General features: G+C 35.4%; 1 protein-coding gene across 2 annotated transcripts in view; it reads right to left on the bottom strand.

Annotated features, from left to right (window-relative positions):
- LOC128264029 (synaptosomal-associated protein 25) overlaps window positions 1-14,598 on the bottom strand; it is a 475,697-nt gene extending 461,099 nt beyond the window's left edge. For both annotated transcript variants that reach the window (XM_052999312.1, XM_052999313.1), the window contains exon 1: window positions 14,440-14,598. The gene's annotated coding sequence lies outside the window, so the exon portion shown is untranslated. The remainder of the gene's footprint in view (window positions 1-14,439) is intronic.
- Between the last annotated feature and the right edge of the window lie 770 nt (window positions 14,599-15,368).

Below are 15,368 nucleotides of genomic sequence, written 5' to 3'. Positions count from 1 at the left end.
GAAAACCACAGAAAATCAAAGCAGATAAAGATTCAGCATTTATGTGTGTAGCTTTACACAATTGGATAAATTCAGAAGGAGTACATATTCAAATTACAACAAGTAAAAACGGTATATCAGACGTGAAAAGATTTCATAAAATGGTTAATGAGAAATTGAGAATTATAGGAAGTGAACCAGACATTGAAAATATGCATACTAAATTTGAGTTAATTTTGTACATTTATAATCATAAAACAAAACATAATACTACAAATCAAATACCAGCAAACATATTTATGTATGCAGGAACTTCTGATTATGACACACAAGAAAAAAATAAATAGAATTAAAAAATTAAATGAAAAACGTCATGATTATGAAATAGATACAAAATATAGACCATTAGTAAAGTCAAAAACTACTAATCAGTTTAAGAAGACAGGAACCTTAAGAAAAATAGACGAAAATCATTTTGAAGAAACAAATAGGGGAAGAAGATTATTCATTATAAATCAAAATTCAAAATGAAGAAGAAAATCAATAAAAGTAAATATGGTGATAATTCCAGGCAAGCAGAAGACAATGAACGGACTCAACAACAACTCAATGAAAACAATTATTTTCTGCATAATATTAACAACTATTATTCCACTAACAATCAGTCAGAGCATCGAAATAAATCCCATTAATTATGAATATCATTATCTAAGTGTAAACGTAACACAAACTGAACAAACCTTCGAGAGTCTTTTGAAAGAAGCTAATGAATTTAGATATATAATACAAATCCGATATCAAGTAGAAATACTTAAAAGAGAAATCAATGGAATTATTTTAGCAAAACGCAGTAAGAGAGGTTTATTCAATATTATTGGATCAGTTTATAAATACCTATTCGGAACATTAGACCAAGATGATAAAGATGAGATGAAAGAAAAAATTAAATTAGTAGTCACTAGTGCTCAAAACACCTATTTAAACATGTTTATCGATGTCATAAATAATGGAATTGAGTTAATCAATAAATTAAAAGCAGACGGAGAAAGTCAGCGTTTTAATATTTAATTTACTACACTTTACAGAATATGTAGAAGATATTGAATTGGGGATGCAGCTGACAAATTTAGGTGTATTCAATCCTAGATTATTAAAACATGATTATTTGAAGAACGTGAACCCTGAGAAATTGTTAAAAAATCAAAACCTCCACTTGGCTTAAAACAGACACAAATGAAATTTTGATTCATTCCCATTTTCTTTCAGAGATAGTAATATCTCCCGTTTTTTAAATTATTCCTTATCCCGATGAAAATAATAATATTTTAATAGAAAATACATATATTCAACAAATATTTCTTAAATGACAATAAAGTATTTAACAAAGAAACAAAAAAAATTGTATTTGACGAATGTATAAATGGAATAATAAAGAAAGAAAATACTGAATGAAAACATACCAAACATATAAAAATTTTCAAGTTAATGATGTTGAACCAAATATTTTATTGACATGGAATATCCCCAAAACATTATTAAATCAAAATTGTATTAATAAAGAAATTTTTATAGTTGGAAATAACCTTGTTAAAATCCTTAATTGTTGAGTACAATTAGATGAACTCACTATTTCAAATACAATGTTAGATTACACACAGAGTTTTTTCGTAATAATAACGTAACAAAGTTAAAACCATAATCTTATATTCAAACAAAGGAAATAATAGAATCACGCACAAAATATTATAATGTATTCCAAATAATCACTTTAACTTTTGTAATCATCATTATAAGCATTTTGTTGTCCATATTGTATAAATTTAAGATCATACCAAGGAATCAAAGGAAGAAACACAAAAAAGTCAGAAATTGTAAACGATCTACCAAACCAAATTATGTCCAACCCTATTCACCTGAGAACAGGCCAAATTCAATGAATGTGGGAGTGACATATCCATAATCCCACATAACTCTTATGCACATGTCCTCACGCCCACACACACAGTACGCCAATCAGCCAATATCAAATTTACCCAAGCCTTAGACTTAACATCCAGAACGAATTAAATAACATTATCAGTTCGTTCCCACACTTTCGGACCCTCAATCGAAAAATACCATGCGAACGAATCCTTAAGATTCTAGACAAAACAATCGGATTGAGTAGCTGGTGCGTTATCAATCAACAATCCAAAGGGCAATTAGAAAACTCACTTATTTAAAGCCAACTCCACTCATAGAAAGCTCTAAAGCTCAAACCCGAGGTATGATCGTCAAATAAGTTTAAGTTAAGAAGCGAGTTCAGTTTGAGACATTTCTTAAGACAGTCAGTGTTCTTCCAAATAAAAAATATTGTAACCAGTTTAATATATAAATTAAATAAAGTTTTTTTTATATTAAACTTATGGTTCGGAAATTTAATTATATATATCTTAAAACTAAACATAACAAGCTAAAAAATATTAAACTTAAGAATAACGCACAAATTGCTTGTTGGAACTGAAGTCGAACCGCATGCTAGGTGGTAAAGCATTATATAATTATAGAGCCCGACAAATAGGCTCATTAAGGGCGTATTTAGTCCTACAGTGCTTTATAAAAAATCTTTTGCTAGAATAAGATGGCAAAGGGTCAGCAAAATTAATTGAAGAAAGAGCAAATTTGAGATTTTTTTTTGGAATGCGCTCAATTCTATTAACGTGCGAAGAAGCCGTAGTGTGTAAGTTTAAAATAAATGCATATTATTTTGCTAACAAATCCAAACATAGCATAGGCTTTGGGTATAATATAGTTAAGGTGCTCAGCAAAAATTTACCATCAAACAAGACCCCAAGGTCTAAAGACTCACTTCGGAACATAACTATCTAAAGGCTAAAGAGCGGTTGAAGTCAAGGTACGACAACGACATGCTCATATTTCTGGGCTGCATCTTTAGTTTATTCGCGCTTCGAACTCTAGCGAATCCCGATACTTCACAATTACAGCATCTCGTCGACAAAGCTTCAGACATTCGCAGCTCTCTACTGTCATTGGGGAGTGCATCACGTGATTTTATGAAAGGTTGAAATTTTCTCAAAATCTTGGTATGCAATCCTTTAGTTTTAGCGATTAGGATAAGGATTAGGGTTAACACAGTAGAATTTCGATTCTGCGGCTATATATACTAGTCTTCTATGCACACGGTCTTGGTGCGCATCGTCACTACATGTACTGTCGGTCATAATGATATACAGATTTTAGTAAGGGGTTTGGCTCTGCAAATCATTATTTTTTTTATAATACCCTTGCAGAGGGCATTATAATTTCAGTCAGAAGTTTGCAACGCAGTGAAGGAGACATTTCCGACCCTATAAAGTATATATATTCTTGATCAGCATCACTAGGAGAGTCGATCTAGCCATGTACGTCTGTACGTCTGTCCGTCTGTCCTTCTGGCCGTTTGTCCGTCTAGTCTCTCAGTTTTAAATACATTTTTAAATTTAATTGTTCTATTTTGTAATTTTTTTAAAAATTATTTTTGGTTTATTAATATTTTGACAGTTCAGAATTACGCTTTTAATTCTTTAAAATCGGAAAACGATATCGTATAGCTGTCATAGGAACTATCGATTATAGGGCTGCAAATTATCATAGCTTCAATGCTTTTAAACATATACGCAAGTAAATCATAATCTAAAAACTTTCAAGAATATTTTATTTTTGAAAGAGCTGCAAGGGTATACGAACTTTGGCTTGCCGAAGTTTGCTTTCTACTTCTTTAAATTAGAACAGCTAGGGTTTTTTGTTTTTTTCCAAAATGATAATGTTGTTGTTGTCATTGTCATTGTCCACAGCCGGCACCAAAAGAAGTTGCTGCTCATTTCCACGTTGCGTGATATTGCTATTTACTTTATTCATTCATGATCTTTCTTAATCATACCACATTCTCGTGTACTATTGTATACTGATGATGTTAAACTTTGTTTGTCTTATAATAATTTGATTTCGGACAGCATATATTCAGTCAACGATTTAGGAGTTATTTTTGACCCAAAATTAAAATAAAATATTAACAAGGCCACGAGTGTTATTAAGCGATGGTCAAAAGAATTTTATGATCGTTACATAACTAAATTATTATTCATCTCCCTTGTCCGCCCTAATTCGATTTAATAATTTTAATTTAGAGTCCCCAATATAAACTTTAAATTGATCGTCGGTACAAAAAAATTCGTGTTTGAACTGGGATCAAAATTTAAAGTTGCCGTCTTACACTAGTATATTACTTTTAACATAAAATTTCAGTAAGTTAGTTTAGTGCGAAGGCGGAAGCACTATAAAGCACTCTTTGCGATTCACAAAGCTAGTTTCTAAGTACATATATTTAATAAAAACTCGTAAGAAATCATTTCGATCGTTTGCACGTAGTTCTCTTTCGTTTCGTTTGCCCACATATAAGTTCACGTCATGAAGCCGTTTTTCGTTTTTTTTTAATTCGAAAATAAAAAAAAATTTTTCATTGCCCCCATGTGAAATAAATAAAGGGCAAACATTTTTTTGGTGACGGTGGCACATAACAATACAAGTTAACTTCTTTGCAAACAAATTTGCAAAAACATATATCATATTATATTATATATTTTAGTTGCCCGTGGCGTGTATGGAATTTATTTTTTGTAACAAACAAAAAGCGTTAATTTTAATATAAGTAATGTTAACAAACTCAAACGGAAGTGTTTTCTATCGTTTCACATTTAATTTAAAACACAGATTATACATTATTATTATTATGATTAACGTTCTTAGAAAACACCAAATGGGTCTTAAAGTATGTCATATCAACATTCAAGGTTTCAGAAAGAAACTTGACGAATTTATAAAAATGTTTGTACTTAGTCGAAGTCATTTGTGTTTCAGAAACATGGTTTGTCCCGGGTGTCTCTGATCTTGCTGTTGAATGTTCTGGACACAATTTGTCTCGATCTGATTGAGATGGCCATGGAGGGGGAGCTGCAATTTATATTCATAAAAGACTGAATACAAAATTTATTTGTAGCCAAAAAGATGGCAGTGCTATTGAAAGTTCATCAAAAATCCCAATTTGTTGCCTCTACAGATTAAATGGAACTGTTCCCCACTCTGATAAAATAGACTTATTGGCAAACTTATGTCTACAATATACTATTATCATACTAGCAGGGGACCTAAACTGCAGCATGTAAATCGAGCATCACCGCTCCGATAACTTGACAGCCCTAAAACTGCTACTCCAGTCACGCGACTCCTTTTTCGAGCACTACTGAAACATACTTCTATATAATCAAATTCCAATTCCGGTATTCTCAAAACATGACCTCATATTTGTAACATATTGCAATGAAAGTAACCAGATGTACGGTAACCCTTTCGATGTTCGGAGAAAATGACAACGTCGTAGCATGTTGACCTTAAGGAATAAAGGCATTAAAGAAAATAACCACTGGTGTTTTCGTATTGGAGTTGAGTGGGAGATGGGCAGTAGATCGTTACAATATAATATAGACATCCAGTATACTGACATTTCCTTAGAATATAGGGACTTAAAGTAATTTATCAACTGAGTTTTACACACATGATTGGAACTCAATCTCTTTTATTACTACTGTCGACATTAAGCTTCACAAATTTCAATTTAATGTTGCCCAAATTTATAATAATTTAGTTCCCTTACGCAAAAAGTCCTTTAGCCCTAACCAACAACACTGGTTTGATGGTAGAACTACAAATATCATTAAGATGAGAAACCTGATATACAAAAAATGTTAGTGATATAGAACAAATGATTTATATATATATAAATTTAAGGAAATTACGTACGAAAGTCTATACATCAATAAACATAAAACATTAAGCCAAAAGTATACGATACAGTTCAAAAATCAATGAAGCAACAAATAAGTAAAAAACCTGGTCAGTCTTGAAAAACCTTGGAATATGTAAGAAACCATTTTTGTTCCAGCATCTTTGTCCCAGTACCTGATAAGGTCTTTAACTCGTTAACTACTTTACCCTACTGTGATAATAGATTTAGCTTTAGCTGTGTAAAACAATGTGATGTCCTTGAAGCAATACTAAAAGTAAAATCAAGCGCCACAAATCAATCCAAAATGTATAAAGATTATACTGCCACTTATTAAACATATTTTTAACTCTGCCATTTTTTTCTACCTGCCCTGAGCTGTGGAAAATGACAAAAATAATACCAATACCCAACGGAATGAATCAATATAGGCCTATAGCAATTCTTCCCTATCTCTCAAAAGCTTTTGAGCAAATATTGGCATACCAGATACAATTATTTCTTCAAAAAAATTCTAATGTTTAATTTTCAATCTGGGTTTCGTGCCTACAAAAGCTTCTCAACAGCCATAATAAAGATCTCTGATGACCCGCCTTGCCTTTATTAGTCCGATTAAACTCAATTGGTGAAACTGATGCTTCATTTGCCAAGTTTTTGCAAACTACCTATATTGCGGATTCTTGTCTAAACTCAATTTACCCTTACTATTTAAACAGGTAAAATTGTATTTTTCCCCGATAATAAAAGAAAGTTCTCTTAAAAGGGATTTGGAGACCACAACACCAACATATTTTCCAGGTCCGGGCTACCTGGGTGCGTGCTGAAGCATTGTGTCTCAACTATTTATAAACCGATTCCTAAAATGTTTCAATGGCTTACCTCGACAGCAGTATTTCAAACTCTCTGAAAAGATTTTTATATTTGATAATTCCACTAAATTGCACCCAAAGCATTTGAGCGCATTACACTTGTGGTCTTGGCTAATATCACCTGCTATTTGCAGATATTATCGAAGACAACAAGGGTGTAACAGTCGCAAATTACCCTTTTTTCGCAGACAGTAAAATCTGAATAAAACCGGTCTATCGGCGGATTGTTGAAGTTCATAGCTTGATAAATTCGAGAATTTTCCATCTTTAAAATAAATTTTTTAAAAAATTAATTTTTGTTGTCGGAACTTCAGATATGGCAATGTATTCAAACTTTGTCGAGCTTTATGGTCTATATTCGGAAACCTATACTTATAACATGTATGGGAAAGTTAAAGAAATTTCTAGTGAAATAAGCTATCGGTGAGATAGTATCAATCCGGGCATCGCCGATCTCAGCTGGGGTTGACCTTTCCCCTTCTTCGCAAATCAATTACCGAAGAATCACAAAAAAAAGAACACATTAAGTCAAGTACTCCCAAAAAACCCGAAACAAAGTCGAAGGAACAGCTGAAGACATAGCGAGCGTTGGCTCCATCTGCGCTGGCACCAGCTCGGGGGCTTTCTTGAAAGGACCAATCCCTAACCAGGGATGATAGGTAGCAGACAGTCGACCGCCAGTACATCTGCAAATTGTGCGTCAGCGCCAACACCCGCGTGGCTTGAATCACTAGCGGTTTAGTTCTTGCGGCTGTTATTTTCCTTTTTTCCTCTTCGCCAATTATGTTATGTTTAGGTTGGGTTCTTATTTCTGTTTATTTGTGCTTGATGCTCAACACAGTTTCCAGAAGTTATCTGTACAAGAATGTACTCTTTTATTATAGGGCTTAAAACTGTTCAGTCAATTCGGTGGCGATTTATTTTTGTAAAACAATGTAACAATGGCTCTAGAAGAGCTTCAATAAATTTTAGTGGAACACTCTCAATTCGAAAACGAAGGTGACCACAAGTTTTGTTCTCGTCTGTCCAAATTATCATTAATTGCCGTGTCGGCAAGATTTTAAACTACTGCACTGATTGTTTTAAAATTTTGAACTCTGTATCTATACATTTGCAATGAGGTAACGCGGTTGCTTTTTTAAAACTGCATTCAGTATAAAATTTTGTATTTAACGAGCAAAGTTAGTCAATTAGTCACTTATGTTTTGTATTTCAGCTGTTTAGAATACAATGAACTTCCACTTCTAAATTGTTTTTTTAATTATGCATTTAATATTAGTTAAAAACTTTAAAGTGTCTTATTTAACAATATATTTTCAACCACACACATACTAACACCCCATATATACACCTTAAAGATTGTTCTCCAACAATGGTTTGAAAGCTTTATTAAAATTTAACTGCATATTTCTCAAAAGTGTGATTTTGCGGTTAATCATATTTGTTGACTTAAAAATTCAAATGATTTCTAGTGACCCAACATAATTTAAATTGGTTCCTTTTTTCAACAAATGCATTTTTTTGGTTAAATCTCAGAAAATTGAGTATGCGCATTAGCTGTATGTGTTAAAATCAAAATAAAGAACCTAGTGCTCTTATAATTTTGTATAATAAATTTTTGTACCCTTGCAGAGGGTATTATATTTTCAGTCAGAAGTTTGCAACGCAATGAAGGAGACATTTCCGACCCTATAAAGTCTATGTATTCTTGATCAGCGTCACTAGGCGAGTCGATCTAGCAATGTCCGTCTGTCCGTCCGTCTGTCGGTCTGTCCGTCCGTTTCTACGCAAACTAGTCCCTCAGTTTTAAAGCTATCTGCATGAAACTTCCTTAAAAGTTCTCTTTCTATTGCAGGTAGTATATAAGTCGGAACGAGCTGGATCGGGAGCAAATAGCTCCCATAGGAACTATTGGAAATACAATTGGCACGGTATCGCATACCGAACTATCGATAGTAAAGTCTAATGTAACTTCTCTAACGATCGTACTGTTCTTCCTTCTTCTGTCCACCGCTATCGCCAACGAATGTGTAAAGCTTAATCTGTATCAATTATCTCTGTAATAAAACTATTATACTCAAGCTAAATTACAACAGGTTATGGGCCCAGCACCCTTCCACTGCGCCAGAAAATAGTTAGCAGAAGATATTGAACAACGAGTGAGATTAAATGGCAAATTTTAATTTGTGGTGAAATTGCCAACGCGCACATACGCACACATACACATGTGCAAAAATTTAAGACTTCTGGGATTGAGACTGAAGGCGTCAAATTGGTGATAGAGAGAAGAAAAGTGTTCGTTGCTTGTGTAGCTTCGTGAACTAGTTGCTTGTGTAGCAAAAACCAAAAAGGAAGAGTATTCGTTGCTTGTGTAGCTTCGTGAACCAATTGCTTGTGTAGCAAAACTAAAAGGAAGAGTATTCGTTGCTTGTGTAGCTTCGTGAACCAGTTGCTTGTGTAGCTCCGTGAACCAGTTGCTTGTGTAGCTTCGTGAACCAGTTGCTTGTGTAGCTTCGTGAACCAGTTGCTTGTGTTGCTTCGTGAACCAGTTGCTTGTGTAGCAAAACTAAACGGAAATTATAAAGAAAAATGAGTATTGCTAGTATACGCATAGAGCCCTTGGGCAAGGATAATTTCGACACATGGAAAATACAAATGCAGGCCCTGTTAGTCAAGAACGACTCGTGGAAATATGTGAACGGGACTCTTTTAAAACCCGAAACAAATTTCACGCAGTGGATAAACGAAGATGCAAAGGCTAAGTCCGATCTCATTTTGGCCATGTCAACATCGGAACTAAGGCATACAAGAAACTGTGAAACTTCAAACGATGTATGGAAGAAGCTGCATAGCACTTACCAGTCAACGGGACCAGCCCGTAAAGCCGCACTGTTGAAATCACTGATCCTATTAAAAATGAATGCAGGCGGAGACATGAGAAGCCACATAGATATGTTTTCCGATTTAGTAGACAAAATAAACGAAGTTGATCTCATGAATATTGACGATCTGTTAACAATTTTGCTACTGTACAGTATCCCTGAGGAATATGAACAGTTTCGAATCGCGATTGAAACGCAGGAAAACTTAATCTCAACGGAGGCACTTAAAATAAAGTTATTAGACGAATACGAGGCGAGAAACAGAAATCAAAGCGAGTCGACGCCCGGAGCATTATTGGCACACAAGAAGTATAATAACAGCAATCCGCAAGAATCAGGCACTAATAAAAAGTTTAAGTTTAGATGTTACAAAAAGTCGGTCACCGTGCAGCTGAGTGCAGGTCGAAGCCAATAAAGAACCAGAATGATAGCATGTACGTCAACGCAGCTCATCATACAAGCAGTGATTGCAGTAGCTGGTGTCTAGACTCTGGAGCAACGTCACACATGTGCTCACAACAAAATATGTTCGTAAATCTTGAGCCTGCAGAAGGCCCGAAACTCAAACTGGCAAATGATGAGGCTACAGACATAAAAGGATATGGATCCGTGCAGTTCTCGCCAAACAAAAAGTTCACCGCCAGCCTGAAGAACACGCTCTATGTGCCGGACTTAAGGACCAATCTCTTGTCGGTCTCGAAAATATGTGATCACGGCTTCAATATTATTTTCAAGAAGGAGAAAGCTGAAATAATTAGAGCTACAGGAGGAGAAATAGTGTTCACCGTTCCTCGCAAATTGGACTAATACCAGTTAGAAGAAAAACTCGAATGCAGCCAGATCACTGCAGGTAAGCAAAACAGCATCCAAGAATGGCATGAACGTTTCGGCCATCTTAATGAGCCGGACCTAAAAGAACTAATAAGAAAAGGTAACGTACAAGGAGCCAAAGTCGACCTCAAGGAGACTCTTCCAATTTGCGAAGTATGTATCAAGGGGAAGCAGTCCCAAAAGCCGTTCCCAGTATCAAATTCAAGAGCAGGAGACGTACTAGAACTAATCCACAGCGACGTATGCGGTCCCATGCGTACCAATAGCCACGGCGGCAGCCGCTACTTTTTGACATTCATCGATGATTTCTCAAAATGGTGCGAGCTCTACACGATCAAAAGAAAGTCTGAGGTGTTCCAGAAATTTAAGGAATTCCAAAACTATGTCGAACGCCGAACTGGAAAGAAGATAATAACTATCCGGTCAGCTAACGGTACAGAATACACTAATAATGAGTTCAAAAGTTATCTTGCAGCCCAGGGAATAAAGCACGAGTATTCCGTAGAATATACTCCTCAACAAAATGGTACAGCCGAACGTAAGAACAGGACCCTTGTTGAAATGGCTCGCTGCCTGATGTTGCAGGCCGCACTTCCTTCGAGCTACTGGGCTGAAGCAGTAAACACGGCAAATTACATAAGAAACAGATGTCCTTCAAGGAGCCTATGTGGAGAAACGCCTTTTAAGCTGTGGAACAATCGCGTCCCAATTGTAAGGCATATGCAAAAATTTGGTCAAATTGCATATTCACTGGACAAACGATCGAAAAGCAAGTTCAGCCCAAAATCCAAAAAATGCGTATTCGTTGGATACTGCACCGATGCCAAAGCTTATAGGCTGTACGATGTGAAAAATCAAATGTTAATCAAAAGCCGAGACGTCGTTTTCACAAATCTGTTTGGGCACGAGTATAAGTTCGAAGAGTTCATTGAACCTCAGATCGATGTCAACATTGAGCCGGTAGCAGAAAATCAACCAGAAAATGACCAAGATGACAACGAAAGCATCCAACCAGAAGATCCTGAGTCAGAGGAAAATGAGCCAGACGATAGACAGCCAGTAAAACGTGGTCGTGGAAGGCCAAGGAAGCAGTTAACAGGTAAACCAGGAAGACCCAGATTAATTTACAATCAAATACTTGCAGACCAGATCGACACAGTTTGAGTCCGACCAGGAAGATGTTTTCTACGAAGCTACCTCACTTGCAACGAACCCAAAGGAACTAACTGCAAGCGCAGCACTCAAAGGTACAAACGCCATCGAATGGAAGGAGGCATTTATAAACGAGTACAAGTCATTAAAAATGAACAATACCTGGGAAGTTGTTGATCGCCAGGAAAACCAAAGGGTTATCGAAACGAAATGGGTGCTTCGAACAAAATATTTACCTGACGGAAGGGTAAATTGCCGTAAAGCTCGCCTGGTTGCTAAAGGATTCACCCAACGCGAAGGCATTGACTACGATGAGACCTACTCCCCAGTGTCCAGAATGAGCTCGATTCGAATTGTAATAGCTCTAGCTGCAGAACTCGGACTGGATCTTCATCAATTTGACTTCGACAGCGCCTATTTGAATGGAGAAATTGAGGAAGAACTTTACATCAGCGTTCCACCTGAATTCCAAGAAATCTTGACTGCTAAAGAGAAAGAAATGTATGGACCTAAAAAGGTGTGCAAGCTAAAAAAGGCTCTATATGGCCTAAAGCAAAGTGGACGTCAGTGGTACAAAAAGCTAGATAGTAAGCTCAAAGAACTGAACCTTAAGCCACTCGCCGCCGACAAATGCGTGTACCTGAAGAACGAACAAAACGGAATCCTGATCGTATCGCTTTACGTAGATGACCTCATAATTGCGACCAATAACACCCAAATGCTTTTAAAGTTGAAGCGCGAATTATCCAGCAAGTTCCAGATGAAAGATTTGGGTAAACTAGCGTATTGCTTGGGCATCGAGTTTAAACAAAACAAAGACAAAACAGAGTTTACCATGGGTCAGCCAAAATATGTTGCAGATATTCTCAAACGGTTCAATATGGAGAATTGTAAGCCCGTAAATACACCGATCAACACGAATGAAAAATTGTCAACTGAAATGTGTCCAAAAACCGAAAACGAGAAAGAAGAAGTTTCCAGCGTGCCGTATCAGAGTTTAATAGGAGCCCTAATGTGGTTGGCAGTATCAACACGTCCTGATATTGCATTTGCAGTGAGTGCCTTGAGTCAATACAATACAAACTTTGGAAAACAACATTGGATTGCTGCGAAACGGGTATTACGTTACCTAAAAGGTACTCAGGACTATTGCCTGGTTTACAAACGAAGTGGCAAAGACCTTGTAGGCTACGCCGATGCTGACTGGGCCGCCAACATTGATGATCGCAGATCTTTTTCAGGTTTTGCTTTTAAGTTTGCAGGTGCAGCAATATCCTGGGAATGCCGGAAGCAACGGACGGTTGCATTGTCGAGCACAGAAGCAGAGTATATGGCTCTGTCCGACTCCTCAAAGGAAGCTGTTCATCTCAGAAGCTTTCTACAAGAAATTTTGGGCCAACTGAGGACGACCATTATCTACAACGACAATCAAGGAGCTGGCCAACTTACACGCAACCCCGTGTTCCACAAACGCACCAAGCATGTTGACATCCGTCACCATTTCATCCGAGAGCTGGTTGAAGAAGGAACTATTTCAGTAAACTACATTCCAACGACCGAGATGCCAGCAGACATATTAACAAAGGGACTCAGCGCTTCAAAACACAATACCTGCAAGACAGCCTTGGGTATGCGTCTAGTCGATCAACGCCTTACCAATTGAGGGGAAGTATTGGAAATACAATTGGCACGGTATCGCATACCGAACTATCGATAGTAAAGTCTAATGTAACTTCTCTAACGATCGTACTGTTCTTCCTTCTTCTGTCCACCGCTATCGCCAACGAATGTGTAAAGCTTAATCTGTATCAATTATCTCTGTAATAAAACTATTATACTCAAGCTAAATTACAACAGGAACAATCAAAAAAATAAATTTAAAAAAATTATAACTTTGCTGTTTTTTAATTTTTTTTTATTTCTTCGACAGAAAGTAATGGTTAAATATTTCAGAATTACGGTTTAAATTTCATCAAAATCGGACGACTATATCATATAGCTTCCATAGGAACAATCGGAAAAAAATACAAACAAATTATAACTTTGCTGTTTTTAATTTTTTTTTTGTAGTTCTTCGACATATAGTAATGGTTAAATATTTTAGAATAACGGTTTAAATTTCATCAAAATCGGACGACTATATCATATAGCTACCATAAAAACAATGAAATATAAAATAACTATTTAATTATTGAGCTGCAAATCATCATAGCTTCAATGTTTTTAAACATATACTCAAGTAAATCATAATTTTAATGTTTTTAAAAATGTTTAGTTCTTGCAAACTTATAGCTGCAAGGGTATATGACCTTCGGCATGCCGACATTTGCTTTCTTTCTTGAAAAAAATATATTTCAAAAAAAATTTGGTATGTCATTTCTTAACAATAAACTAAATTTGATGTATAAAAGGTTTTCTTTGTATTTATTTAGCAGTTCATTTAGTCTAGGATGGGGTTTCCCTTACATATACCGATAATATGTTTTTTACAGTGTTGATGTACAAACTTTGCATAAGCCTGCCACAATTAAAAGTCAAATAAATGGCTATTTTGTATGTAGTAATTGCGTTGTATTAAGTACATGGTTGTGTTAAAGCTGATCAAAATAGGTATATGTATTTAAGTCAAGCAAAAAGTAATGACGAGCCTGACTATGTTGTTAATATAGCTCCACTAAAAATATTTTTATTAAATCAGTTAAATAGCGATTTTTCATGGAGTTATAGTGATCAAATACAAGCTCTGCTCGACCTTGTGCAGAGTGGAAAATTGTCATATTAAAACTGCGAAAGAAATTTTAAAATGTTGCAAAAATTTTTCGCTTTTACTACTTAAATGTAGCAGTTTTTGTTTTTTTTTCTTCGACTTTTTCGAAAATAAACGGTTTAATGTATTATATCAAAGTACCTGTCTTTAAGAACGATTTTCTAGTTGTTTAAAAATAAGTAAGAATAACTCAATTATAGTATCTATTTATACAGAAGTTCACAAAACGGTACAAATACAAGTCGCCAAGTTGAAAACAATTCATTAAAATCAGTTATTTCATTAATGGTTCTAAAAGCATATGCGCGCGCAGGGTCTATACGAAAACTGTGTTCATGTATTAAGATTGGAATTTAATGTTAAATTCAGTCTAAGCCAACAAAAAAGTATAATGCTTAAGCTCGTAAACAAAGTGTTTTTTTACTCTTATTTTGAGTTAGCTACCATTTTCCAACTGATTTTAATTAGGTCCCCAGAGCTTATAAAACTATAGCACAAATGAACGAAAAAGCTTTGCAGCACTATAGTTCTTTTATAATAACTTTTTCTAAAAATTAAATTTTCGAAAAGAATTTAAGATCATGATAGCTACATTTAATATTTTTAAGCTGCACTGCCTAACTACCGAAAAAAATCGAATTTCTCAAAAAAAAAACAAACAAATTTAAACAAATCGGTAATTTTTATACCTCTGCAGAGTCTATTATAATTTTCGTCAGAAGTTTGTAACGCAGTGAAAGAGACGTTTCCGACCCCATAAAGTATATATTCTTGATCAGGATCAAAAGAGGGGTCGATATAGCCATGTCCGTCTGTCCTTCTGACCGTCTGTCTGTTTCAATACCGTTTTGCGACCTCAGTTGAAAAGCTAGCGATCTGAAACTTTCACATTCGTGTTATCAAGTTTGAAAAGCGCCCCGGTCGGACGTATATATCCTATAGCTTCCATTGGAACAATCGGATATAGCTTGGACGAATTGAAAATATTTGCATCTATTCAAATCGTATTTTTTTAAGCATACCATGATCAGGGTAAAAGGGCGTACCAATCAGTCGTATATTTCCCATAG

Source organism: Drosophila gunungcola, unplaced genomic scaffold (assembly GCF_025200985.1).
Source record: "Drosophila gunungcola strain Sukarami unplaced genomic scaffold, Dgunungcola_SK_2 000051F, whole genome shotgun sequence".
Taxonomy (NCBI): domain Eukaryota; kingdom Metazoa; phylum Arthropoda; class Insecta; order Diptera; family Drosophilidae; genus Drosophila; species Drosophila gunungcola.
The sequence above is the reverse complement of the archived record's forward strand: the minus strand, read 5'-3'. Positions and strand labels throughout refer to the sequence as shown.